Consider the following 27,506-nt stretch of genomic DNA (forward strand, 5'->3'; position numbering starts at 1 on the left):
TGATAAGGATTCCCAGGTCATCATGTGAGGGAGCAGACAGACATCCAAGAGTAAAAGGCTCAGAAGAAGGGAGTGACGGTTATGGCGCAACGCGGCAAAGGCACCACTGTGCTCTGAAACCAGTTATCTGGAAAACAGTTTGGTGCCGTGTTGAGCACGTGCTGCCTGCAGTGCAGCTACAGCTCCGCAACCTTGTTGAACTTTGACCACACTGCATGCGCGATGCAATGAATACACATATGACCATTAGAAACAAAGCATCCATTCAGGCAAGGAAGACAAAATAGTGGAAAAACTCAACTGATAACATGATAACATCCATATCAAGGGTGGAAAGCCCTATGTTTGTTGTAAGGTAGTAATGTTGTAAGTAGAAATGTCAGGCGTGTTTTAACAGCGAGAGCTTGTTGTAGTGTAGGCAATATGTGTTGTATGACAAACATAGCTAAGCTTATATTGTCAGGAGAACATTTTGTTCAGTCTTGACCTACAGTTAGTACAGTAGCATTCATTGAAGGTAATACAGTCAAAACAGTTTTTCCTGTTAGCATGCTGTACTTGGAAAGGCAATTTCAAAGTATAGACTTTCTACTAATTACTTAATTATAGCCTCTGACATTATTCGTTACATTTTACACACATACTGCATGCGGCCAAATCCTACCAATGAAAATGTTGATAATGTTTTATGCCTTCCGTTGGTATAGTGACCCATAGAAAGTCCCACAGCACTTGACCAGTGGAGTGAGGTGGATTGACTGTCTTTGATTTCCCCCAGGATACTGAGCTAGGGTACTAAGATCAACAGACTTAAGGAAGAGAGTTCACATCCCCTCCAGACTAGACTGGCAATACACACCTTCATGAGATTCAATATCACTTATTTGATCCATGCATTGACTTATTTCTCTTAGTATGGGGTGCAGGGAGCACCAGCAGGCATGAGGGAAATATCTTTCTGTTTTGTTCAATTTTTCTGACCCATTATCCTTGCAATATTAATAATGTTCTACAAAAGGGATACCAAATATAGGTTCTGCTTGCAGCACAGCACACGGAAAAGTGTGATGCGTAGCACATCTTGAAAATACCGTTTAACTCTAATGCTAATTAGAAATCGTAACGTATACTATACATCATACTGTACATATTCCATTCTACATGCATCTTAAAACAGGAATATCCGGGTTTAAGTGGTTAAACACTGTGGACATCATTGAGAAGAGTGCAGTGGGCTTGCTGTGCGGAAGCAAGGGCTAGATAAAACAACCCCGGAGCCGTCAAGCCTTGTGATGAAAAAGGCAAAGCAGATCCTCATAAGATGGTGGTGGTAAATATCTGCACTATTTCCATTATAATAGCTTATCTAAAATATGGATGTGAGTATTGCTTTTGGTGCAGAATGTGATTTTTTTGTCCTAGCCTGTGGCGTTCGTTCATCGAGTTATTATGGAGTGCAGAGTCTGGATGGAAACCATTTCAACATCTGTCAGTCTGTGGATGAATCACTCCTTTAAACTGTGTTACAATACTGCTATACCTTGTACCTCCTGCTCATTTACTCATTACACATTACTTATGTTGTCAAGTTCCACACTATTTCACTTATACTCTAAAGAATAAACAAGAACACACACATACATTCAGTTGGTGATATCGGTCTAAGTTCCCTTATTGTACTGTATGTATGTACAGTATTGTATGTATTTTGTTTTGTCATTTTAAGTGATTGGATTGTCTGATTTTGGGTTGTCGGGTATTGTTTTGTTGTACCGTTTGTGGGGAAAAAAAGAAAAATGCAACAAATATATTGATTAAAAAAAGCTCCACACTATTAATTACACACTTCAAACTATGATATTTCCATGTATGAATATTATTTCAGATTCACACAGCGACGGTCCTTCCAACACCTCGGGAACTTACTGCTCACACAGGATGAAACTCTCTGGCTCAAGCACTCCGTTTTTTTTCTTCCTTTTTCTCACCCTCATCATGGCGGACTCCAAATACAGTGCAGAGTAGACCGGGTCATACTTGTAATTTGAGATCTGTCTCGCTCTCTTCTGCAGTGCAGGGGGTCCCTCCAAGGCCCCCCATACACTCCCAGGGCCTGGTAATCATAATTCATTATTGCCTCTGTCTTTCGGGTGAGTATGTGGTTCAGAGAGGCTATCAGCTGATTGTGCCATCTGTATGCTGGTAGGAGAGCCAGCGTGTACAAAGCTCATCATTATCTAGTGAAGAATGGGATCTGTGATGACTGTGTGCAGCGCTAAGATACAGCAGGCATTTTTTTCTCTCCATCCTACTACTTCTTCTTCTTCTTCTTCTTCCTTAGAAAGTGTCTGCACAATAATGGTGCCTTTGTAATTGCTGTTTGTTCCCTGCTGTCTCACAAGACATCCCAGCAGGATGTGGCTTGTCGACTCAGGGGCTCAGCCAGGGTGTATTTATGCAGGCTACGGTAGTGTCCCTAATAAGCATGAAGGACAAAAAAAAAAAAGGGAAAAAAAGGAAGAAACCAGACCAATGTCCTTTGACAGACATCTACAGCAGTACCATGCACAGTCTTGATTAGGACTAAATATGCAGGCAATCAGTTTGATTATAGTGAAATAAAAAATATACAATGTAAAACTGGGTAAACTGTTATTTAGAAAACTTTGTGTGTGTGTGTGTGTGTGTGTGTGTGTGTGTGTGTGTGTGTGTGTGTGTGTGTGTGTGTGTGTGTGTGTGTGTGTGTGTGTGTGTGTGTCCTTGCCCTGTGTTGAGCAATGGGGGGTTTGCAGGAGGAGATCACACGCTTGCATGTGTGCATTTGCAGTTTGTTCATAATGAGGAGGACACAGTAAGGCAATAATATAATAATATATGTACAAAAAGACTAGGTTAAGTCAAGAAAATACTATTCACGGTGGCACCGTCGGTAGTGCTGTCGCCTCACAGCTAATGTAGAAGGTCCTGGGTTCGATTCCCGCTGGGGACGCTGTGGGCGTGTTCTCTCCTCCATCAGGTTGGCAGAGGAAGTGTAGCGCCCAGGATTACATTAGATAATTGACACTGGGTGAAAAAATGTGTTGCAAAATCGTGGGACAAAATTTAAAAAGAAAAAAAAAAGAAAATACTACTATTTATCTGACTTTATAAAGTAAACTCTTGATACATTTGCAATCAATATTAACATAAATCAAATAGTCACTCAAACCTAAATTGAATTGTGAGTTATATGAATTATTATGAATTATAGTTACTATGGGATTGCTTCTGTAGTAAAAGAAATCCAGCCCTGCTCAACTGTGAGTTGCCATACACAGCATGCAATCCTTTTAGGCATTCAACAAGGTTGAAACAAACTGCCCCGCCGATAGGATGGTTCTGTACACAGTGGGGACCTCATGTTTTTGTATTGTCTTGGTGTTGTGTTTTTCTGTATTATGTGTTGTTTTTGTTGTTGGTATTGAACAGACCTGTGAAGATGAATATCCTTCGGGACAATAAAGGCTCCTAGCTTTTCTTCAAAGGAAAAACCCAAAAGTAGTAGAAATTAGAAAAGTGTGCTCCTCGGAGCACAGATTAGCAAAAAGTGTGTTTTGAAGTTGATTTGAAAAATAATGAAAAATATATAAAATAATAAGGAAAGAACACAAAATGGCGTAAAGTCTTGTCAATCAGAAATAGGTAGAGACTATATGGGGAGTTGTGTCATGATCCAAGGACTCCAGGGAAATATATAAATTGACTGTATGACCTACGGTTCAAGAGTTATAGGCCAACACGCATTTTTCAGCTTTTTTCAGCTGAGCCCTCCGGGAGGACTCAGACGAGCTTGCATGGCAAAAGAGTGAGCCTTTAGTTTTTATCTGCCATGCTCTGGTCTCCTGTATGGGTTGGAGATGGCCATCGATCCGCCAGGCCATTGTGAACACAAAACGGGCGAAAGCGATGGGCAACACCACTGTGTACGAGTCCCTCAAAAAGCAGTCAGAGCTCTGCCTGTCAATTACTCATACTTTCCGTTCCACCACCCCCTCTTCTCTCTCCGTTTCTGTGCTTTAAATTATTATACTTGCTTCTATTCTTTGTATCAATCCTCATGTGAGGGTTTAGAGATGCTGTTGTTTCGTTAATGCCTTAAAAAATAACTTTTCCAAATTCTTGTAAAGCACTCCCAAGACTTATTTCACACCTCAGAGAACAATGGTTTTGAACTTTTCTCTTTTTTCCATTTCTGCACACCACTATACCCACACATCCCATGGGAATCACCTCTCCCATATCCTCAGGAACCTCCCATCCCTGCCTTTCCTCCTTGGTCTCTGACACGTCTTGCCCTGTGTTGAGCAATGGGGGGCTTGCAGGGGGAGATCACATGCTTGCAAATGGGGCCCCTGGCTGGGTGTACTCAGAGGAGGGCTCCCTGGTGGATCTGCCAATTAGCCCCAGCCCCCGGACAAAGAAGTAGAGAGAGCCTGCTGTGCCCATGATGTCCCCAGAGCTTCCTTTAACGGGTGACCGGGTCGAGGAGAGGAGACGAGAGGAGAGACAACCCTACCTACAACTCCCACACTTTTTCCTACTTTACAAACATATGACAAGTGAGAAGGGAAGGTATCAGTGGCTCAAGGACACATGTAAGGGACACGAATACCAAAGGGATCAAACCTGTGACCTCACTGTGGCCCAGGGGATCTAATTTGACCAGTTTGCCATCCCAAATCGTAATGTGGTTGGTGAATTCCTTCTGTTGTGGAAGTGAGTTCTGATGGTTCTGCTGTGTGCAAACCAGCAACCAGCCATGGAAGAACCAATTTACTACGAAGCCTGGGCCTGTGAACATTCCACCAAATCAAAAGGGCTAAATTAATAGGAGCACCCACGGAAGTCACAACTTGAAAGGAGAGATAGGAAAGAAATAAATTTCCACCTGAAACAGGAAACACATCACAGAGGAAAAACTTTGCCCAAACTCTTGATGAGCAGGACAATGAATGAGCAGAATTAAGAAAGTTGGAAAGCTGAGATTAGCCCCAACTGCAGAGTGGGGAGAGAACAGCTGGCCTGGACAGATACTGCTGTTTCAGGCCTCTTCCCCCAACCCCAGCGGGTAAACAAACCACCAGTCTGTTTGATTTATGGAGCGCGTCACTGACCGGATGGCCATTATTGCGACTGAAAGAAGCAGAGCATCGTCATCAGCGAAATGTGTCCATAACACAGACTTTTGCAGGTATGGGCAGGGAGAGCTTTTCACAATGCACAACTTTTTTTTCTTTTTTTCTTTTTAATAAACAGTGTTGTGAATAAAGGAAGCGACTGGCAAGACGGGACAAGTCTTGGTCTCTCCATAGCAGATCATTTTCTGTGATTAATTTTCAGTGCTGCTTAGACAGCAGACTTGTAATGTAATGTATGGGTTCAGTTTATAGGCTTTATCATTAAGCATTGGTTGAGTGTATTTACTGTAGAATGATGCAGTTTGACATGCCCTAGCTCTCAAACATTGAAAAATTGGCGTTAAATGCAAATGTCAGGTTAATTATCACAATTTATTCTAATTGTTACACCACAGGTCGATCATATTGCATTGGCATTAACAATTGACATGAACAGGAAAAATAGTAACCTATAGACCAGGGTCAGTTTTAATCAGATTACCCTGCATGTATATTAATTTAGCAGTTTGTTTGCTACACACCCCCTCCTTGGCTTTGATGTAAATGGTGCATTTATATACATTCACATAGATTGGGTGAATGTACATTCACCCATTCACACACACATTCATACACCGATGGCGGTGGAAACCATGCAAGGCACCAACCAGCACATCAGGAGCAATTAGGGGTTCAGTGTCTTGCTCGAGGATACTTCGACACTAACTCTGGGGGAGCCCGGGTTCGAACTGGTAACCTTGGTTACCATCCAGCCACTCTACCGCCGCCCATAGATGGAGGTGGTACAAACATTTATTGTAGAGGGAAACAACAACCAGAGCAGATGGAACTGGGCTGTCATGACCAGAACTATATTCTATATTCAATTCATTTCAATGTAATTAAAGTGTCAAATCACAACAAGTTCCTATATAGAGGAACAGTTCCAACATTGAGGAAACCAGTTCAAAAACCGTTCAATCAAATTTGTATTAACGGTTCTTACTAATGATTCCCAATTTGTTTTGCTGCTCTTTAAAAACTTTTTAAATTTACATCTATTGTCTGTGTGCAAATGACTGAGTGGAGTGGGACTTAGGACGAGAGTGGATCAGTGTGTAAAACATGTGAAGACCCTGTATGGTGCCACTATTCTGGGTTAAAATTTCTGCGAATTTGGTGTGGGGGGAAATAGTATAGACACCGCAGGAGAACTCTGGTCTATAAACTATAGGGTTAAGTGGTTAAATCAGTCATCACCCCAGCACAATTAATGAGTTAAAATAGTGGAACAAGAGATGACAATGGCCTGGTACATGTTCGACAACTAATCACAAGTTCAAAGACCCATAGTGCACTCTGACACCAATGACTGAGAGAGATGCATGTCATTAAAACAGTGCTGTTAATAAAAAATACGAGCCTGATAGGCTGTTGATCACATGTCCACAAAGATAATGTGTGTACTGATTTGCTTGAGTTTTTTTGCGTAGGAGTGGTAACAAAAGTTGACAGGAAATTATGCCAGGCATAAATAGGTGGGAGCATATGGAGAGTTATTGCAAACCAAGGAATCTATGGGGGAAATGATTGTACGCCTTATAGTTCAATAGTTGTTGAACTATAAGCCATGAGGCTGATATGCAATATTTGGGGTGGCGTTGGCCTATTGGGGTTGTGCGTGCAAAGTTTTCGGTCCAGCGGCGCCCAAGATTATTAGCTGCTCACAGACAGACAGAGAGACAAACAGACAGACTCACGGGAGTGAAAACATCCAGAAATCCTTCGCTTCGGCTGTTCTGGCTTGGCAGGGATACAAAAAGAGAATGGAAAATATCTCACTTAATTTGTTAGCAAGACCATTATTTAGGTTTGATTAAGATACTCGACTTCATGTGACCTCTGTTTCACTGTGCTACAATACCCTCCTGGGCTGGCTACCTCGAGAAAGCTGTGCAGCCAGCGAGAAAAAAAAGGGAAAAAAATCAAAGATGGAGTCCATTGAGTGCTCATTCATCACTTTTAGATCTGGTATTGATCAGGTAAGAGGACAGCGACGGGGACAGAAGATTTACGCGGGCGTTTTTACGAGACGGTAGTCGCGTTTGACCTGTCTGTGGGCTAAAAGCCTCTCTGCTCCCTGGCAGCGTGTGACACGTTCGTCTTCCATATCCAGAGAGATGATTCCCTGAAGATATGCTGACATATCAATCATGGGCGAGGAAAGAGCTAACACTGACCTCTACCTGGGCACAGAGTGAACTCGGCAGGTCTCATCCCTTCTCATAGACGCGTTACCTTCTTGTGGGTTGTTGGAACAGTATCACACTAATTGACTGCAGCTTGGGGTTAGGAGCTGGAATGCACATAAATATGTCAGGTCTAAGCACTTCTATAACTCAAATGTGCTTGGGTGAGATTAGACATCGGGGCATTTTATAGATTACACAATGGAAACAAAATTGTTCTTTAATATAACAGAGGATTTATGGACATTGCCTACTACCTTAATCAATTGTGGATTTAGCATACTGTTTTATGGGCCTTGGTGACCGACCCACTGTGGGTCTTGTTGTTTTTTTTTGCAGACATTGTTGCTTGCCAAAGTGTTTCATCCCCAGCAGTTGGTATGAGCATAGCAAATTGAATCCCAGCCTTTCCATGCCAAGGACCCGCAATAGCCATATAAAGTCTCTGGCTGTGGCCTCTCCATTGTTGATTTTTGAAAATTGCCGATCTACAAGCTCACATGTTGAAGATCTGCTTTTTGTTGTTGAAAGTGGATAAACTGGCACAATATTAAGACCATTGACCAAGAAATTACATTGCCCTTATTTTATATTCTTTCCTGAAAGTCAGTTTGATTAATAAGTTAATAAGTAAATACAAAATAGCAAAACAATCCTTATAACCCAACATGTATCTGTTCATACTGTGAAGCTCCCCAAATGCAGAGCCATAGAGTAAGACAGAGTTACAACAACTCCGTTCACTTCATGGGGCCAGGCTCTTCTACATAGACTTCTATTGAAGGGGACAGACCGGAAGTTTACGGAATGCATTGGAGTCTATAGGCTCGTGCGAGTACATGAACCACGTGACCAGGCTGTGTTCTGCCCCCTCAATGTTGTAACTCTGTCTTACTCTATGGCTCTGCCCAAATGGAACCTTTTTTCAGGTAATTTTGCACCATGATTGCAGACTTCCTGGCTGTGCACAATGACAGCAATTTGCCGTGGTAAGTCATGAGTACAGAGAGTAAACCATTTCTGGCTTGATATAAAAGCCACACAAGCTACAAGACGGTGGCATGATCCCAAAATTATTCTGGTGCCACTTTTGGCACCAAACTCACTGAAATCCTGCACTCCTACAGTATAAAACGCCACTAGGGGTGTAACGATATAGTTACTGCATCGAAAAATCGATTTTAATTTCAAGAATCGAAGTATATCGAAATGAAAACAGCAACATTGACTATGTATCGTATCGAATCATTTTGCTATGCAGATAATCGATTATATTAATAATACATTGTTGTGCGAGGTATAAAAAAATAAAAATAGGGGTTTAATTACTTAGTTTTAAATAATGTCAATGTATTTTTAAAAGTTACTTTATCGATTTCAAATCATTGAATCATATCGGATCGTATCGCCCTAATGAACCAATATGGTCCATGTATCGTATCGTCAGCCATGTATCGTGATACGTATCGTATCGCTGTTAAAAGGTATCGTTACACCCCTAAACGCCACTGTTGCTTTTTGGCATTTTATAACCCTGACAAGATGACAAACATCACTTTAATGAGGTACCTGATATCTGAATAACTAGGCCAAACTCATATCACTGCATAGATATTAGTCTGGAATCTCTGTGTGGAACCTGCATTTCCAAGGGGCTGATAAAAAATAAATCTCAGGATAAACGTGACCAACATTTGCATACTGGGCCCTGATTGGTGCCCCACAACTTCAGGGGCTGCAAAAAACAATCACAAGCAAGTAGGGCTAGACCAAATCTGCCAAGGCTTTGTTTTTCTTTCTTTTGCACTGGCAAATTAGTCTGGTTCCCACAGCTGTCTAGCGCTCTCTGTCCTGTCTCTAAAGAAAAACAAAAACTTAATAAACCGTGTATTTGGGGCATTTGGGTCATGCAAACCTCATTTCCTGCTAATCACGCTATCTGTAAGTGGGGTATTTAAGGTGCATATGAATGACATATACCCTGAATAATGGCCGTAAACAGCATACTAGTCTGTAGTGGATAGAGTGTGTACACAAACAAATCGTGGTTCTGCGCTTCTTTCAACTCCAACTTTGATGTCACAGCACAGGTTTACTGGTGTGTAAAGTGGGTGAAATTCTTTATCGTACAAGCACCCATCATCATCATCATCATCATCATCATCATGAACCAGTGGTGGGAAATCAATAGTGCAAATGTCCATAATTCAACATTTACTTGAGTAAAAGTACAAAAGTACTGGCTTCAAAAAGTACTTAAAGTACTAATTGTGCAGAATGTCCCATTTAAAGTTTTCAAATGTAGGCTACTGAATAATAATCTTTTGAAAATAGCAGATTTACAAGCTCAGAATGCATTGCATTGCAACACATTGTGAGCTTGTAGATCGGCTATTTTAAAATGGCCAAAATGTATAGGGCTATGCGAAAAATGCATGTTTTGTAATAATAATAAAAATCTACCGTAGTAACTAAGTTTTCAAAAAATTGTAGTGGAGTAAAAGTACAATATTTGCCTCTGAGATGTAGTGGAGTAGAAGTAAAATTACTGGAAATTGGAAATACTCAAGTAAAGTAAATAAATACCTAAACATTACAGTACTTAAGTAAATGTACATGCACCACTATCAAGAACCTCTTAACTCTTAGCCTGCCGCCATTAATTAATCCCTCGATTGCGTATTGCCATGGTTTAATCACGCGTGACACTTACTTTGAAGAGCCAAATATCCGTATCGCATTTTACTATGAAACCATTCCGTGTGTGTTGACTAAGGCTGCAACAACGAATCGATTAAATCGATAAAAATCGATAATTAAATTCGTTGCCAACGAATTTGATTATCGATTTAATCGCGGGTGTTTTCCAACATTAAAATCTAACGTAAAGCTGCTTTCTTTTTACCGTTCAGTAATGGCACTAGGCTGAACGATCAATATGCAACGGGTCGGTATAAACAACACGAGATTGTCTTGAACGTGACCTGAGCGCTCCGCATCTACCCCTCTCTCTCTCTCCCAACTTCAGTCTCCCACACACACACACACACACACAGACACAGAGAGAGAGAGAGAGAGAGAGAGAGCGTCAAGTGGCTCTGTGGCTGTGATGAGCTCCGCAAAAACAGCTGATCTGTGAGCTCATCAATGTCATCAACAGGTTGCAAAATGCCCCAAACAGGTCCCAAAACATGGTATTTCTGAGCACCGCCACTGTCCATATTTTTTGTCTATGACCAAAAATGCTCCCAAAGTCTGAATCTGTGAGCTGCTTGCAGGCAGGCTACGGAGCACTAGCAGTGTAGCTCGTTAGCTCCTCAAATTTGTTCCACCTGTGTTACTCAGCAGCGCATTGAAGTGGGCACAGGGCAAAAGCAGAACGTTTTGCTTAACAATGATCAGTTGTTCAGTGCTGTTTAACTTTGGCAATAAGTGATACTAGAGCCTAGATAACATGCTAATATGGCTGCTAAATAAGAACGGTTTCCTCTGTCAGCTAGCATGCTGGTGTGTGTGTGTGTGTGTGTGTGTCTAGACTGTAGGACAGTGGTTCTCATAGTGGGAGTTTCAGCTAAATTATAGATAGTTAGCAAGTAGACCAAAAGGGTCTGTAACAGAGAGTGCAAAAATGGAACCAAATGGACTCTCAAAATTGACATTGATTTTACAATAGAAATAAAATAATAATAAATTGGGGTCCCAGATATAGAAATGGAAAGAATATACATGGTCAACATTACAGATTAGAGTATCATTACAAGTACAAGGAATGGATAAAAAAGGGGGTAAAATATAGATTTTGAAGGAGTATTCATTTTTATTGTCTTTATTGTTAGTTACAACATGCCTACAATAACTTGAAGCAAACTTTTAAAGGTAATTGCAAAAAGGTGCCATAATCCGATTCATCGATTCATCGTTTAAATAATCGCCCGATGAATCGATTATGAAAATAATCGTTAGTTGCAGCCTTAGTGTTGACGAAGCTGGTGCTCGTTCTCTCGGTCGGTGGTGGAAAAAGTGGACCGCGAGTATCACAGCGCCTGCTACAGGCCGTTGAAAACGCTTGTCTGGGACAAAGCGTCCTCTGCAATGTCGCTTCTGTGAGATAAAGCCGTCTGAAAACAGAGCCGGCAATGTTAGTGGATGCGCGCGCATTTTCAAAATGGCCGCGCCCATTGTGTCAGAAGCATAACAAAGCTAACGGACGGTAGATTTCGATACGATCGTATTAAAACATGCATTAATGAATACATCGCTGTTAAAACGGCTTTTCCGTTTGTGGCAGGCTACAAGATTCTACGTGTTAATATTCCTATGTTCCTGGCGGGTAAACGATTAAGACATCCATCCATCCATCTTCAACCGCTTATCCGTAGTCGGGTCGCGGGGGCAACAGCTCCACCACAGTGCTCCAGCCACCCGTCGAAGAAAACTCATTTCGTCCGCTTACAGTACAGTACAGTAAAGCACCACTTACCTCAGACGGGTCTGATTTTCATCTCTTTTCTGCTTTTTGTCTCTTTTTGTCCTGTTGTAACCCGGCCTAAGGTATATACAGGGGGATTGTTCCTTTAACTGTGTAGGCTCGGACGAGGAGTATTATGGGATATCTTGTGTTTACTTTCTGTTCTGGTGTGCAGGGAAGCGGTCGCGCTATTCAGAGGAAGAGATATATTGTTTACTACAGAGATTCGATACAGACCCTGGCTGATCACGTTTGTCCTTTTGAATTATTATTTTGTTTATTAAATCACTAGTTCTGCAACACGGACTCCTTTTTCTTTACAGCATAGAAAGAAAGCATAAGGATTATTCCGGAGAGGAGAGACACGGTGGTTATACTGTTAAGACACTTTGGTTCAATTCAAAGTAGTGCACAGACAACACTATTCGAAGTCAAGGCTTCATGTCATATCCCAGATATACCACTCCCTTATGTGATAAGTGAGAGAAGCAGAACGGCACACTTGCTCACCAATTCTGGTCCTGCTCAAAACTAAACTCATTTTGGTCCCTTATTTTTGATAACATATCAAAGGCCTTGAAGAATAAATATTGAGCCAGATCCACTACTGGCTATGTTTGGATCAGTGGCATTTCATCCCTCTATGAATTCATTTGAGGGTCAAGCCCCACATCTCCTCGTGCACACTGCTGGCCAAACGTTTGATTTTGCAACAATGGAAATCAGAATCTAGCCCTCTGTTTCAGCAGTGGCTTAGAGACTTGGCTACACATCATGGATAGAATTCGATTTACAATCAACAATCAACTTCCTGAAAATATGGCAGCCTTTGTTGGATAGGTGGTCGGTCTCCTGTGGCGGAGCTTGTGCTCAAGGTGGCCCCACAAGTTCTTGAGAACAGTATGGGTTATTCATTGTACGTTATTATTATTTACTGTCAAATGCACCGGGTTAGAATTATTGTGTGGCAGATCGCTCTCCCCTAAGTGTGTCAATCAGAGGGTGGGTGGTTACTGTGGTAACCATTATTACCTGTGTCTGAGTGCAATGGAAGAGGCCACACAGTTGTCTTACCGCAAGTCCTTTTATACCTTTTATAGTAAGTAGCCTTGCCGAGCCATGAGGCCCATAGGGCAGGAGCCTATCTCCTGTTTCTGTAGCGTGAGGCAGCTTGATGTACAAGTACACCCCCTGGACATGACGCTAGTATGTCGCAGGGACTTACCCCCAATCCAACCATTGATGCTGAGTGCCAAGCAGGGAGGCACTGGGTCCCATTTTTAGAGTCTTTGGTATGACCCGGCCGGGGATCGAACCCCGACCTCCCAGTCTCAGGGCGGACACTCTAACCACAAGGCCACTGAGCTGGTACCTTTTATACCTTTTATAAGTTCATGTTATTCCGCTATGTGAATAAATGGATTGACATATCTAAAATGATGCAACTCTCTGGACAATTCTTATGTGCACGAGTCAAACTAAAGCCAATACTATTGCCCCTCGCTACCACACACACACACACACACACACACACACAGGTAGTAGGCTTTATGAGGGCATGCAAGTCAGGAGCATCATGGATTACAGTATGTACATAATCTGCTGGTTTGGAAAAACAACAACAACAACAAAACTCCATTCATTTCCCCAGTCATTGTCTGATGCGTTTTGCCCCACACTGTATGCTATGTCATACAGTGATTAAACTTGCTTCCTGTCCACTGGAGTACACTCCAGGTTATTGGACATGCTGAAAAAGGCATCCAAATCTGTGTCCACCTTAGCAAAAAAATAACAAGATGATGTGATTCTCTGTCCATGCAGTCTAAATGTAATAAACCATGTCAGATGTGATATTAGTTTAAGCAAAGCACTTTAACCAGAGGATGCTATATTTTGTCATTCTGACAAGAAAAGTCCAATGCACTGTCCAGTGTAAGGCTCTATTAAACAGTACACAACTATTTCACAGTTGTGTACTGTATCTCTATTCTCTACCATCACAGACATGAATGTTAAAACAATGTCACTGCACCACCACTGTCTGTCAGTATACGTCCTTATGACATATACGTCCAGTTTAACACAGCACTGAATGGGATATGTGTCCAACATGTTTGTGCATAAGGCAGTTTGCAACATTGTTGATCGTTGTTTTGGGGAAAATTGGCCTTTAAATCAAGATTGACATGCGCATTCAGTATGGCAAGTTCTGTTCCAAAAATCCATGATTAAATGGAACAGTTAAGCATGGCTTGATTGGCTTCCACTCTTTGGCCCTTCGATCCTGTTTTTCAGCAACACCTTCATCCTCACTTTGATTCTGGGCTACCACTCCTGACTTTGTGTAATTGTACTCAGTGGAGGTCAAGACAAGTCTCTTAGAGAACCGTCCTAATAACAGCAAGTGAAAGTGACCATGGCAGGACTTGTATTGCACCTGTTGGACTACATTTTTTATCACAGGTGATTCCAGATTGACTGCTGGATGTGGTCTTATTTTTCATCATGTACTGGGTGCTAGAAACACTGCACAACTGACCCTCACTGCAAACTACCTCCCTGACCAGTCATCCAGTCTCCCAGGACCAGACAGTGGCCCTTTTGTTCTCACTACGCAGCGGAACATTTGCCTGTCCCGTCGACTGACAAGAAGTGGCGGGTTGGGTGAAGAGGGCGGCAATGCCTGTCAGATGCTGTGACACGGTCACAAAGAGAGTATAGAGGCTCAGATTGAGGGACAGAGAGGGAGATTGAGAGGAAGAAAGAATGAGGGGAAAAAAGGCTTACACAAAAAGACAGGTGTGGGCTGCTCCTATCTCAAGTTCTTTGTTGGTGTCAGCGACTACTTGTAAAAGCCATGTAGGTTGCTTCCACATTATTATCTGATTGGAGGAAACCCCCGTGAAGCGATTGTCTTTCTCAAACGTAGACAAGCCGTGGAGGGAGGGAGGGAGGGAAGGAGTCCCGGCTGACCGTGTTCTCTGGTGAGGCCGAGATGGCCATCTACAACTCACTGAGGTGTCCATACGGTATGATGAGTCACTCTTTTGTTGTTTGTTCCCTTTGAGCTATGCTACGATAAAAAGGAAAAAACAAACAAGTAGCAAGTCTTTGTTCCTCCAGAGCAGGGGCTGCTGCTGTCAGTTTTATATCACCCAACTGTTGCAGTGGCAGTGGAAATCTCATGTCTCACTACATCCCGTCCGGTGCTTATGAAATGCTAGCTACCTATATTTCAGAGTTTCAGAAGAAACAGCATCAACACACCCCCCCCCCCCCCTCTCTCTCTTTCTCTCCGTGTTTCATCTTAATGCCTAATGCATTAAAAATGTAAAGCATCCTCTGTGCCACACTGATGCAGTGTGCAGAGCAAGGTTCTAAGAACTACACCAGTGCTCTCGATAAGCCAACAGTGACATGTGGGTGGAGTGGGTGGAGTGGGGTGGAGGGGTGGTGGGCAGCATTCGTTTTTAATCTTGATGTTTTTGAAAATAAATAAATAAATAACGGCATGTTAGAATGGAACATTGCGCTGTGGTGCTGACAAGTACCCAACGCTATGGCTTCTGTTAGATCCTTCCCCCAAAGGACTCTGCCATAGAAAAACAACATATCACCACTGTTCTCCCAAAACTGCTCTTGATATTCTGCATCCTCACCACCACCAGTATCTCAGTACTTTATGTGGGAGTAGAAACCTTTTTTTTATTATTGAATAAAAGTGAGAGAAAGAAAAAGTCTGTGGTGCAGTGTACATGCTCAATACTGAAATGCCTTGGACACACATTCTGTGCGCTCAATGAAAAGGAGGGGGATTGCGTTCTGTCATGTGCTATTCAGTAATATGTTTAACATAAACATGCAGGGAAGGAGTTATGAGCATCGCGCCTGTCACAGACATGCGCAGAGCAAGTTCAGTCAGGAAATCTCAGTGCAGTTGCTGCCGGCGTAAATTGGGCCGCCTCAGCATCACGTTCTCACGCACATGGTTCACTCAGCCAATCACACACTCACTCCATCTTCATACCGGCTATTTAAACTGGAAGGGTTTTCACTCCTCCTCCTGCTTGCTTGCTTGCTGCTGCTAATTCTGCTGCGCTGCCATATTGCCAAAGTTTTGCTGCTCACCCTCCTCCACCCCAGCTACTACCTGTCGTTTTTGGATCTGCTGTTTAGGTATGGGGGATTCGGAGTCCCTATGGTTGGGACTGATGCGCTTGATCTGAGTACCTAAAAAGCAGAACCAATTAATCTCTTTTTATTATATATATATTCAATAAATATATATTCCATCCATTCTTGAGTTGTCCTGACTGAAGTGCTTTTCTACAAAGTTTACAACACCTGAAAGTTGTCAACGCCTGTAGAAACATTTTGCATACACAGTACAGTAGCAGGCTACACTGTGCTGATTCTTGGACTGTATGTGTTGCTTTGGAGAAAGTTAATCCATAATTTACTTTCAAATTCTCAACACTGACATGAGCAGGGAGTCTCCTTTTGAATGATAACACACATCATTCTTCCATTCTAAACCACGCTTCTAGTTCAGCCTCACTCTCTCTCCACTCAATCCCCATGCCTCTCTCCCACCTCATCACACCATGCAAACCTCTTCATATCTCTAACCTGTTTCTGTTGCTTCCTCGTTGTCTTTCCATATCCCCCCCAGCCTATATGATAATCTAGTGAATGATCTGTCCTGCCGTGACCACAGGGTTTTGATTGATTGATTGAAGTATTTATTAACAGTTTGCAGAATTACAGTACATTTCAAGCACAACTGAATACAAAAAGTGTTAACCGTGAGTGGACGACCCAATAAAGCACTACACTTGTTTACAAGAGGGTCCACCTTGTTCAATTCATCATAGTGAGAACAGCCATTTTATAAACACCTAATTTCGGTACAGTAACAGTACCCGACCTGCTCACTTCAGTATCCATAAAATATACAGTAGGCTTATCAAATGTTTCTCTATATGTGGATCCTTTTATCCAAAATAAACGCCATATATTACCATCATGAGCTCATATGCTGTCGCACATGAGTTCATATGCTGTCACACAGGTGACCTTGGGGGAACATGGCTACACATGGGACTGAAGCCCCTTAGCCGTGTTACTGTCATGGACTACCTGTTGAGCTACACAGTGAATGGGTTAGTGCATGGCAGAGAGACATCTAGACTGCTGTGAATAATAAGAATGTGGGCATTAAAAGCTGTTGTACTACAGTATGAAGGCTACCTGCTGGCTAATTTTTACACATAAGACCAAATGGAACTGCATGGATAAGGTAAATCTAGATGTTGGCTCAGACCCGAACCAGAATGATTATTGTTCTGGTTTCAGGCTTTGTAGCAGTCCACCTCATAATTATGACCTAATGTTTTTTTTAACAAATGCTCTGCCCATATCCCATGAGTGGAAACACTATCACAACTCAAAATGCCACCAACTACTTCTTCTCCTGCAGTACCCCCTTAATCCCAACAGAGGGCAGTCACATCACAGTCTGCGGTCTGTGCAGGAAGTTGAAAGTGAGTATTTGCTTTCTGTCTGATTGACAGTCAGTGTTCAAAGAACAGGTATGTTTGCCTTGAGTTTCCAGACTTCTTTCTTTCTTTCTTTCTTTCTTTTTGTATCAATAAAGCATTCTATCATTGCTTTATGTTGCTGGTTGGCATAAATCTTCCTTTGGTTGCTTGCATCACTGTTAAGAGCTTTATACTGTAAAAATATATGATGTGTATTTCAGGAGGTAATCTCTATAAATAATTGCATATTGTAGATAATGCATATATGTATCTATATTATCTGTACATGCATAATAATATTTGTATATTTTGATGAATAACAAAAACAAAAATAAACTATATAACTTGTCTTAACTGTATACCGTCTTCAACTGCAGTTGAAAAGTTTATGATTTTCAACAACGTTTCGGTCTATGTGACCTTCATCAGGCTATCTTTATCTTCATTCTGTACCGACTGACACATATGGCATGACAACAGATATACTGTATTTATGATATAAAAGCAGACATTGGAGTACAGGCTTCAGATTTCAGGACAAAGAGCCAGATTTCCAAAGTGCTTTTAATAACCTGCTCCGTCGCAAAGTTCTTGTAACTTCCTCCTCCGTTTCCCTCAGTTCTCTCAACGCGCCATGCCTCTGTTCCTCCATTTCTGTGCTTCCTGGCTGGCAGACAATATTTCACACACGGGGAGGATGCCACGGCGGGCTGAAGACACAGCACAGTGTAGTGTAGAGGGTAGGCAGGAGGCATGCATCACAGCACAGTGTAGTGTAGAGGGTAGGCAGGAGGATGCCACGGCGGGCTGAAGACACAGCACAGTGTAGTGTAGAGGGTAGGCAGGAGGATGCCACGGCGGGCTGAAGACACAGCACAGTGTAGTGTAGAGGGTAGGCAGGAGGCATGCATCACCCAGTCTATAGGCCTATACTCCAGGTCAAATATTACTCAGCTACAAGTGAAAGTTTCTGCACTTGACTTAAAATACTGGAGCACTTGCTTTAAAACTATATGTAGACCACTTCACTCATTTTCAACCAATCTTCATATAACTGGTCAGAATTGCTCATTATAATATGGCACCATTTCTGTCTATTGATTCTGTGTCACAGAGGAGGTCTGTGGACAGTTCAGAAACCTGCCGACCAGTAAGTATTCAAAAGTGCATGCTTTAAAAAAATACTATATCTGAAAAAATGTCTAAATTACAATAGAGCAACATTATAGTATTTTCAGAAAAAAACTACTGTGTTGTGTTGCGAGTGTGTACCTGTACCTTTTACCTTCCTAGAAATGTAGCTGGAGTGAAAGTCATACGTATAGCCAAAAATACAAATGCTCAAGTAAATGTACTTTGTTACTGTCCACCACTGTGCTGTATAAGTGAGGCTACTGGATGTATACAGTATATACATGCAGTGGTGGGTGCTGGAGGGAGTTCTGTGAGATGTAAGCCCTGCAGGCAGGAGAAGGGAGGGAGGAGAGAGGCCTGAGGCTAGAGAGACAATGCCTCGGGGCTCAAAGAGAGGCTGAGTCAGAGTAGAGGATGACAGACGCACTCAACATATTGACCAATGTTGCTTTGATGTCAAAGCATGCATAGACTTGTAGGCTTTGGTGAGGCGGACTTCAGCCACCGAATGCTTGAATAATATGGTACAGTGGCAAGAATCGACCCATACATACATGTACTAAGAAAACAACTGAACCATATACAGTACAGGGATATACAGTATGCAGGAGCAACATATGTTAAAACATGTAACCGTAATGTGTGTTTTACATAAGACTAGATATCTACTCGATCGACTGTACTGTACAGTGTGTTCCAAAAGTGAAATTTACATTTTAGGCCACTGAGCTGACAACTTATCCAGAGTGACTTGTCTTGTCATATACATGTCAGTGTAGAGAGTGGAGACGAGTCGAGCAGAGTAACGATTTGAATTTTGCTCAAGGATACTACTTTGCTACTATGGTCTTGTAGGTGGTTGCTAGGGTCTAATACTGTAGGCGGTTTCTATGGTCCAATGAGTGGTTGCTAGGGTAAAACAGGTGGTTGCTAGGGTAAAGTGGTGCTTGCTGGGGGTCTAATATGCGGTTCCTATGAGGTATAATATACAGTAGGTGTTTGCTGCTAGGGTCTAGTTTATATTGTTTCTGTTGGTTGAACTTGACTTTGGGGTTAATTTCCTTTTATTTGGACTTGACGACAGACTTGGCAAGGGATCAATCTTGCAAAATTTGTAAATGATCGTATAGGGGCAGACATTAAGGGACATTTGCCTTGGGGCCCCATGGCAAATGTCAAGTTGGCAAGTTTAAAGTCAGGATCATTCGAAGTCTGTGACTACCCCACAGTCTCATTTATGTTGTTTGGAAACATGGGAATGTATTGCACATTTGCACGATACAGATATTTTCAAATATTGTATTCATTTCTAAATCAATAACAGTCGTGCTAGTCGTTTTATTTATTTAATTTGTTTTAACACTCAGCAGGTTCACTCACTCACTCTCACTCACCCTGTATAAATGGAAGCATGCCGATGTTCCCTCAAACCCATTTAATCCTAAACCCTAGACCAACCCTGAAGGAACAGAGTAGGAGGAAAGTGCTGAGGAAACATAAGGCTGCCGCCCCTGTATTAAAGTATCCACAGCATCCCCTCCCCGTTTGTCTTCCTCTCAGCCCCAACTTTCATTCATCTCTGCTGTAGTCTTTTGATTGATTGGGGGAGCGTGTGTATACTGACATGATTAGCTACCTCTCTAATTAGGATCCATGCTTTGTTGTAAACACAGGGGATTAGCACAACATAAACACACATATCAAACACCTAATAAACAAATCCGGCAGGAACCTCCGCTTACCTTTTACCAGCTTAACAGTAAACCCTCGCTTTCTACCAAAAAATAATTGACTGATTGTTTTCAAGCCTCCACCCCCTTTTAAGTGTTTCAATAGCCTATTGTTGCTGTTAGGCGGAAAGCTTGTAGGTCCAACACCTTACATACTATAATAAGCTCTAATATAAGCTCTTTTCATTGTTTACATACGGTATTTACAGCCGATATCCCTATTAATATTGTGGGCTGGTCTTATAGACAAACATTTTAAAAATGTTAAGTGTGTGTGTGTGTGTGTGTGTGTGTGTGTGTGTGTGTGTGTGTGTGTGTGTGTGTGTGTGTGTGTGTGTGTGTGTGTGTGTGTATATAGTTGTGAGGGTGCAGATCAGCTCTTTTCTTTGCTGGCCAATCGGAGGGGAGAATAGAGAGTTATTGCACGATTTAAACGTTTTCTAAACGATTTAAACGTTTTCAACTATTTAAGCGCTGGAGTGCAATAACAATAGTCTGCTTGCCTATAGGTAGCCACACTAATTCTAAAAAAATAAATATTAAAAAGGTAAGAAATATGTAGATACAAGGTTTCTGCCTGACATTGATGATACGTACACAACATATATTGCTATTGTCGTCCACTCTTTCTTCCCTGAAATTCAGTAGTTGTTCACGCTCTGCCTTTGCTACTCAGATGTGCTCCTCCACAGTTCCATGAATTCATAATAGCCACTGAAAGGTTGCCCTGACATGAATCACTTGATGAAAGAGCAGGTCGTCTCCATTTGTCCTTCTGTGCAGCTTTAGCCAATTATCTTATTTTTCATGATGTTTCTGGCTGCCTGACAAGCCTATAAGTATCCACATAGAGAGTTGCAGAGGAGAAATCTCCATTCATGGCCCTATGAAGAAAAGCACAGGTAGTAATCCGAGATTTTTAATTAAAAGTCAAGAGGTGAGCAAAACTAAGGAAAATAAAAAATAAAGGCAATTAAAATGTGGGAGAGAGCATGAAAGTGTCGCGCACGCACGCACACACGCACACACGCACGTTATTGAACGTTTGTCACTGGCTCGCTAGCCTGTGTTTCCCCTCTGTGACACTGATGTAAATGTTTGTCCAAGGGGACAGGATCCGATACAATAACACACATCACATTATGGAAATGGCTCATCGGCGGTGGCCCTCCCTTCTCTCAGAGCTTTGACATTATGCAGACATACTCTCAGTTCAAAGGGAAAGAAGACAAACACAAGTAGGCAATTCTAATGCCATGCCCCTTTCCCTTTTTCCCTTGAAGTGGCAATTTGTTTCCATTCATGGCCAGGGAAAAGCAAGTTGTTTTCTTATTCTTTAGGCATGTGGGCTTATTAGTTTGAAATCCACCATCAATGATGTCATTGGTAGGCAAGTTTCTGAACTGTCCACAGCCCACCAAAGACAAATGCCATCTTATAGTGAGCATTAGTGAGGAGCAATTATATCAAGCATCATCATACCTTGTCTGAAATGTCATATATATAGTTGAGACAAGAGTATTTCTTTGCATGAGTTACTATGGCAGTTCATTAAAGAATATTAACAATTAGAAATGCACTCTGTCGAGGTGCCAACTTCGACAGAGAGGTGCCAACTTCGACAAGTAGGCCATGTGGCCTACCTGAGCGCAAGCAGAGCGTGCAAGTACTGCTACTAACTAATGTCCCTTATATTATAATATATAGGCCTATTGAAACCTATCTTAGTTACGTCAACATCAACAACCAACACTGCTACTAACTATTGTCCCTTATATTATATATATATATATATATATATATATAGGCCTATTGAAACCTATCTTAGTTACGTCAACATCAACGACCAATAAGGGACCACGAGGACACGCCTACAGTTAGTTAGTTGCTGCGAGAATGAGGTCTAGCCAACACCAACTCGGGATTCCTGGATCGCTGCCCTCCACAATTTCCTATCCAACGTGTCGCGCCGCAGCACGTCTACATAGGTGGTACGCTTCTTTCCCCTCCTGGATTTGCCCTGGGTTGGCTCCCATAGGGTCAATTTGCTTGCCTCAAGTTCTGGGTGCCTGACGCAGTGCCCTGCCAGCCTCATCCTTATCCTTACATACCCAGCCAGTGCGATCACCGATCGCACTGCACCGATCGCAGTACCTTTTCCTCATCCAACATTGAAACATATCTTAATTACGTCACCATCAACAACCAATTAGGGACAACCGAGGGCAGGCCTACATACCATACATACGCAGCCGACGCAGAGTTACCATGAGCCCGCTTGGCTCAAAGCCCAAGCAATAACACGTCTGCTAAATGGTGTAAAGCGCACTTAGTTCCAGGGCCAAGAGGATTCAATCCATGCCAACTTCCTTTTTTAAATGACAAACTGTCGTCCTCTCTGAGCGCCCATCACATCCTGTACAGTCTCTGGGGCCCATTACCATGGTAACATTTTCTGACTACACATGGAAAAGCACAAGAAAAGGAGAGATGCCAAAAGATAAAACATATCCATGTTCTCTGTACCCCACACCTTGATTTGATACCATTCACATGGGTAAACCTACAGACTAAAAGTTTCACTTTGTCTTCTTGGGGGTAGCCTAATCAGTTCTCAGTTCCACTTCTCACCCATATCTATTCAGCTCACTTGGTGTCTGTTCTGCTCAGTGTCACTGGAAACACATTGTACAGTACCAATCCAGCATGCTAAAACTGTAACATCCTTAGCGTTAAGACGACTGGTGTAAACTCAAAACAGAGAGATTCCTGACTCATGTCTGACTCAAATCAAAAATATCATTTAAATGCTATGATTAAGCTGCTTCTTAAGGTAATGAGAGCCAATAACACTCTGAATGAAATTAATGTAATGCCCAAAACACACCCATGACAAATTCAGAGTCTAAATATAGTCTAACCCCTTAACGATATGTTATAGTAAAATTTTAGGGGAAACATACACTGCATGTCTAAATAGGGCCCTGTCTTTTGCATTTATTGTTGTGAGCTTTATGTACTGGATAGTACAAAATGATGTTACTGTATACATAAATTCCATTCATGTTATAAAGCAATATATTACTTGTGGTGTGCCTTGGTGATTTTAAATCATCCATGTGTGAATAGAGATTGTTTCCTATCCAGGACTAATGCCTATACATTATGGTAAATTGATGCAAATTGGTCTTAAATGCATTGCTCCCACATACACATTTTTGTCAATACTGTTTGCTGATGCCACGCTCACATTGTTTTTTTGTTTTTCCCTTTTTCCCTACAGCTTGGCTTATTGAGACTATTGTTTCATATAACCCATGTCTAACCCAAGGCAAACATTGCTTTGAACAAGATAAAATCAATCGGAAATGCAAGCTCTACCTGGTGCTATGCACATTATTCATCTCCACACTAACAGTATGTATGTGCTCTGTTCTGCTGTGAAAACAAGGCCACAGTTTTCCATTGGCAGGACAACTGCCGTTGGCTCATCTCATATTTTAGTTGTTTTAACTTAAGGTTCAACTTTGTGAAAGTTTATTTGCTCAAAAGGTCACATACAAACTGACATATGGGGGGGAAAGAAGCTAAGTTTATACATTGAAGGTGTAGTAACTAACTCATGTTAGAATTGTGTTACTTGGGAATGAAGTCACTGTGTAGTAGTTTCACAAGATGCAGACTATCCCCTGAAAATCATCCTTTTTCTAACCTTTATTTTTTATATCCTGGGAAACTGAACTAAGCAACCACTCTTGCTCTTTTTCAGCAATGCCCTGCTTTACACTCACACAGCTAGTCAGCAACTGTACATGTACTCACACTTGGGAGCTGCCCCATATAACCACAGCATTCCACTGTTGGCTCCAATGGAGTACCTTGATCGTGGGTAGCTCAGCACTAGTTTTTGGGAAAATAAATAGCACTTCTGTGTTCCCCATTTCTAACAGCCAGGGAGAGAATTAAAACAAATATGTATAGTAACAGTCACTGACTCAGAACAGGTACGAAGTCACAAGCATGACACAGAATTGATCAGGCAAGAAATATATGTTCACAAGATTTTATCCAGTAAACAAGCATGGGTCAGAACCAGGATATCAATCGGCGAAGGCAAACTTAACCAGTAGGGATCAGAATCATCAATCAGGATTTATGACACAATGACCTTCTGGTAACGAGCTTATATTTCTAGCCTCTGATGTCCCACCTTTGATCCTGCATCTGTATGCTTTCTGTTCTCTCGCTTGCTACTGCTTGTTCTCTTAAAAGCTGAAAGGTCCCTGTGAGCTAGCCGCGCTCCATGGGTACATCTGGGGACTCTGCAAATGCAAGGTAGTTGCTAGAACATTGCAGAGAACAGCTGCTAACAAAGCTATGCTCACTGTTTTGAAAACCAACCATGTCACCAACTCAGTGACTGTTTCCACCTGCCGTTTTAGCAATGAAAGCTGGGAGATTGTTCTTCTCAGTCTCTAGTTGAGCAAAAAACAAAAACATAGAGACCAACTTGTGACTAAGTCTACTTGTGAGCCAATTATTGTAGTCTAAGCATTAAAACTAATGGATTTACATCTGCAGCCCATGATAGAACATAACCATGTGGCAGAAAATGTGGGCAGAGAAATAGAAATTACTAATCATCTCCCCTTCAGCCCTACCTAACAGTTTAACAAAAAGAATGTGACGCATGCGTACAAACGTGCTATTGCTCATACTTTAGGAGCCAAGTGCATGGAAAAGCAGGAGGCACAGCGGATGAATCAAACCCCATGTCTCCACACTAGTGGGTAACTTTTATATTCCTTTTAAATAATCAAATTTGGGCCTGGGCCGTAGCTCAGCGGTCCAGGCACCTTGGCTGGTAATCCAGTCTGGCAGTGTGCCGCGGGTTCGACTCCCGATCCCGACGGCCTTTACTGCATGTCTTCCCCCCATCTCTCTCCCCATTTTCTGTCAGCCTACTGTCTGTCCCTCCATAAAAAATATAAAATAAAGGCGAAAGCCACAAAAAAAACATAATGTTTTTTTCAATTATCATAAAATGAGTGGTATTATTAGTACAGCGGCTTATACCCCAATACAAGAGGTATTGTGCACTTTTTCAAAAAAGCATGAAACTTCTACCATAGTTAGATGATATCATGAGGTGTATTTTCAGATGTGGAGTCAAGTCAGATTTGACCCCTGAGGCCCGGTAGAGCATAATATGTGACCAATACCCATAACATCCTATATAAGGCAAAAAAGTCCAAATTTCATCATTCTTTAAGTAGCATGTGACATATGAAACTAGGGTGTTTGCATGATTCTGAATCCATTCCAAGCATTAGTTTTGCAAAAAAACACTCATTGGGCTTAAAACGGCCATGCCCACTTGCCCAAATGTGCTGGCATCATCAATTTGTGATGACGGCATTGGCCGTTTTTAGCCCAATGAGTGTTTTTTTGCAAAACTAATGCTTGGAATGGATTCAGCATCATGAAATCACCCTAGTTTCATATGTCACATGCTACTTAAAGAATGATGAAATTTGGACTTTTTTGCCTTATATAGGATGTTATGGGTATTGGTCACATATTATGCTCTACCGGGCCTCAGGGGTCAAATCTGACTTGACTCCACATCTGAAAATACACCTCATGGTATCATCTAACTATGGTAAAAGTTTCATGCTTTTTTGAAAAAGTGCACAATTTCTTGGTAATCCGCTGTACTATATAGCTGGTGAAAATGTCTGGTAAAGTTTTGCTCGGACTAGACTGGACTAGTCAGAAAAGAAGAGTGTAATCACTATTTTACAGACACTGAAAGAAACTGGAAGAAGTCGGCTATTACACATTACTTCATCTGTCTGACATTGGTTTCTTCTCTTCACACTACTTCTACTATCTAATGAAAAACCTAATAAAGCAAAATCAAAAAAGTGTTTTCTTGTCGCTCTCCATGGTGCTGAATAGTAGCCAGTAATAATCAAGTCAAATGCACGTATCAGTAGCATGCCTGAATCAATATCTTTCTTAATGCTATTGTAAAAGTACTACTCTACCACCACGTAAACACATTCAAACAAGTGTTTATGTCCAAGACCTGAACGCCACACAAGTGTGTCGTATTATAAATGTTAATTTTGTAATGTAAAGTTACATAGAGGAGAGGGAGGGACTATTTCCTCTCATCTACAGTATGTGGTTGTACTTTTGCGCACAAATTATTTTTCTACCGCCCCCCCCCCCCCCCCCCCCCCCCCGCACCCCACAAATGACGCCCATCGTTAAGAGAACTGAGGATCACACACTTACTCCCACGACAGTATATCTCATAGTTTGACTCTGCATCCTGTGTCACCAGAAACTCTGAACAGGCCATTTCATCTAGTATTTCTTAATTAATGTATGATACCAAATAATTAATCCCACCATAATTTGCCCTCGTTTATCTGCCCCTTGTCCTTTGATTCAAACCCTTTCTCCCCTTTATCCAGGCATTATATGTTATCCAGTGAAATCAAGTGTAGTGTCTGTTGTGGCCTAAATAAAATAAAAGAAATAAAACATTTCAGACAGGATGCAGTTCAATGGACAGATGTTTAATTCACTTTGGTATTAGCCGACATACCTCTTCCCTTTCTTCGCTTTAATTGAATGCTGCAGATGGAGGGATGGAGGATGGATAAACAAGAGTTTCAAGATGAAGCATGCCAAACAGTTCTTGGAATGTTCTTCTCTCCACACCCAGCAGATCTAACTTGTGAGCTGCACAATTCATTTCACCTGCTTTTCAACTAAAGACCTTGAGCAATTCGGTTGGACCAGCAGTTTCTGAGAACCCACCAAAAAACATGAATATCTGTATGTGTCTGACTGCAGCAGTTTCTGAGAACCCACCAAAAAACATGAATATCTGTATGTGTCTGACTGCAGCAGTTTCTGAGAACCCACCAAAAAACATGAATATCTGTATGTGTCTGACTGCAGCAGTTTCTGAGAACCCACCAAAAAACATGAATATCTGTATGTGTCTGACTGCAGTGTACATGCCAAATCTCAGTTTCTGACGACATCAGACATCTCTGTATCTCCATAGTGAGTCAATGTTAGTGGGTACTGCAGTGGGTACTCTGAGAACGGGTACAATGGGTACTCTAACAACAAGTATACAGTACCATGGGTTTGCATAAACAGGTGGGGCATGCATTCCCAACTTGTATTGTTTCTGTTTTATT

Source organism: Electrona antarctica (assembly GCF_951216825.1).
Source record: "Electrona antarctica genome assembly, chromosome: 1".
Lineage (NCBI taxonomy): Eukaryota > Metazoa > Chordata > Actinopteri > Myctophiformes > Myctophidae > Electrona > Electrona antarctica.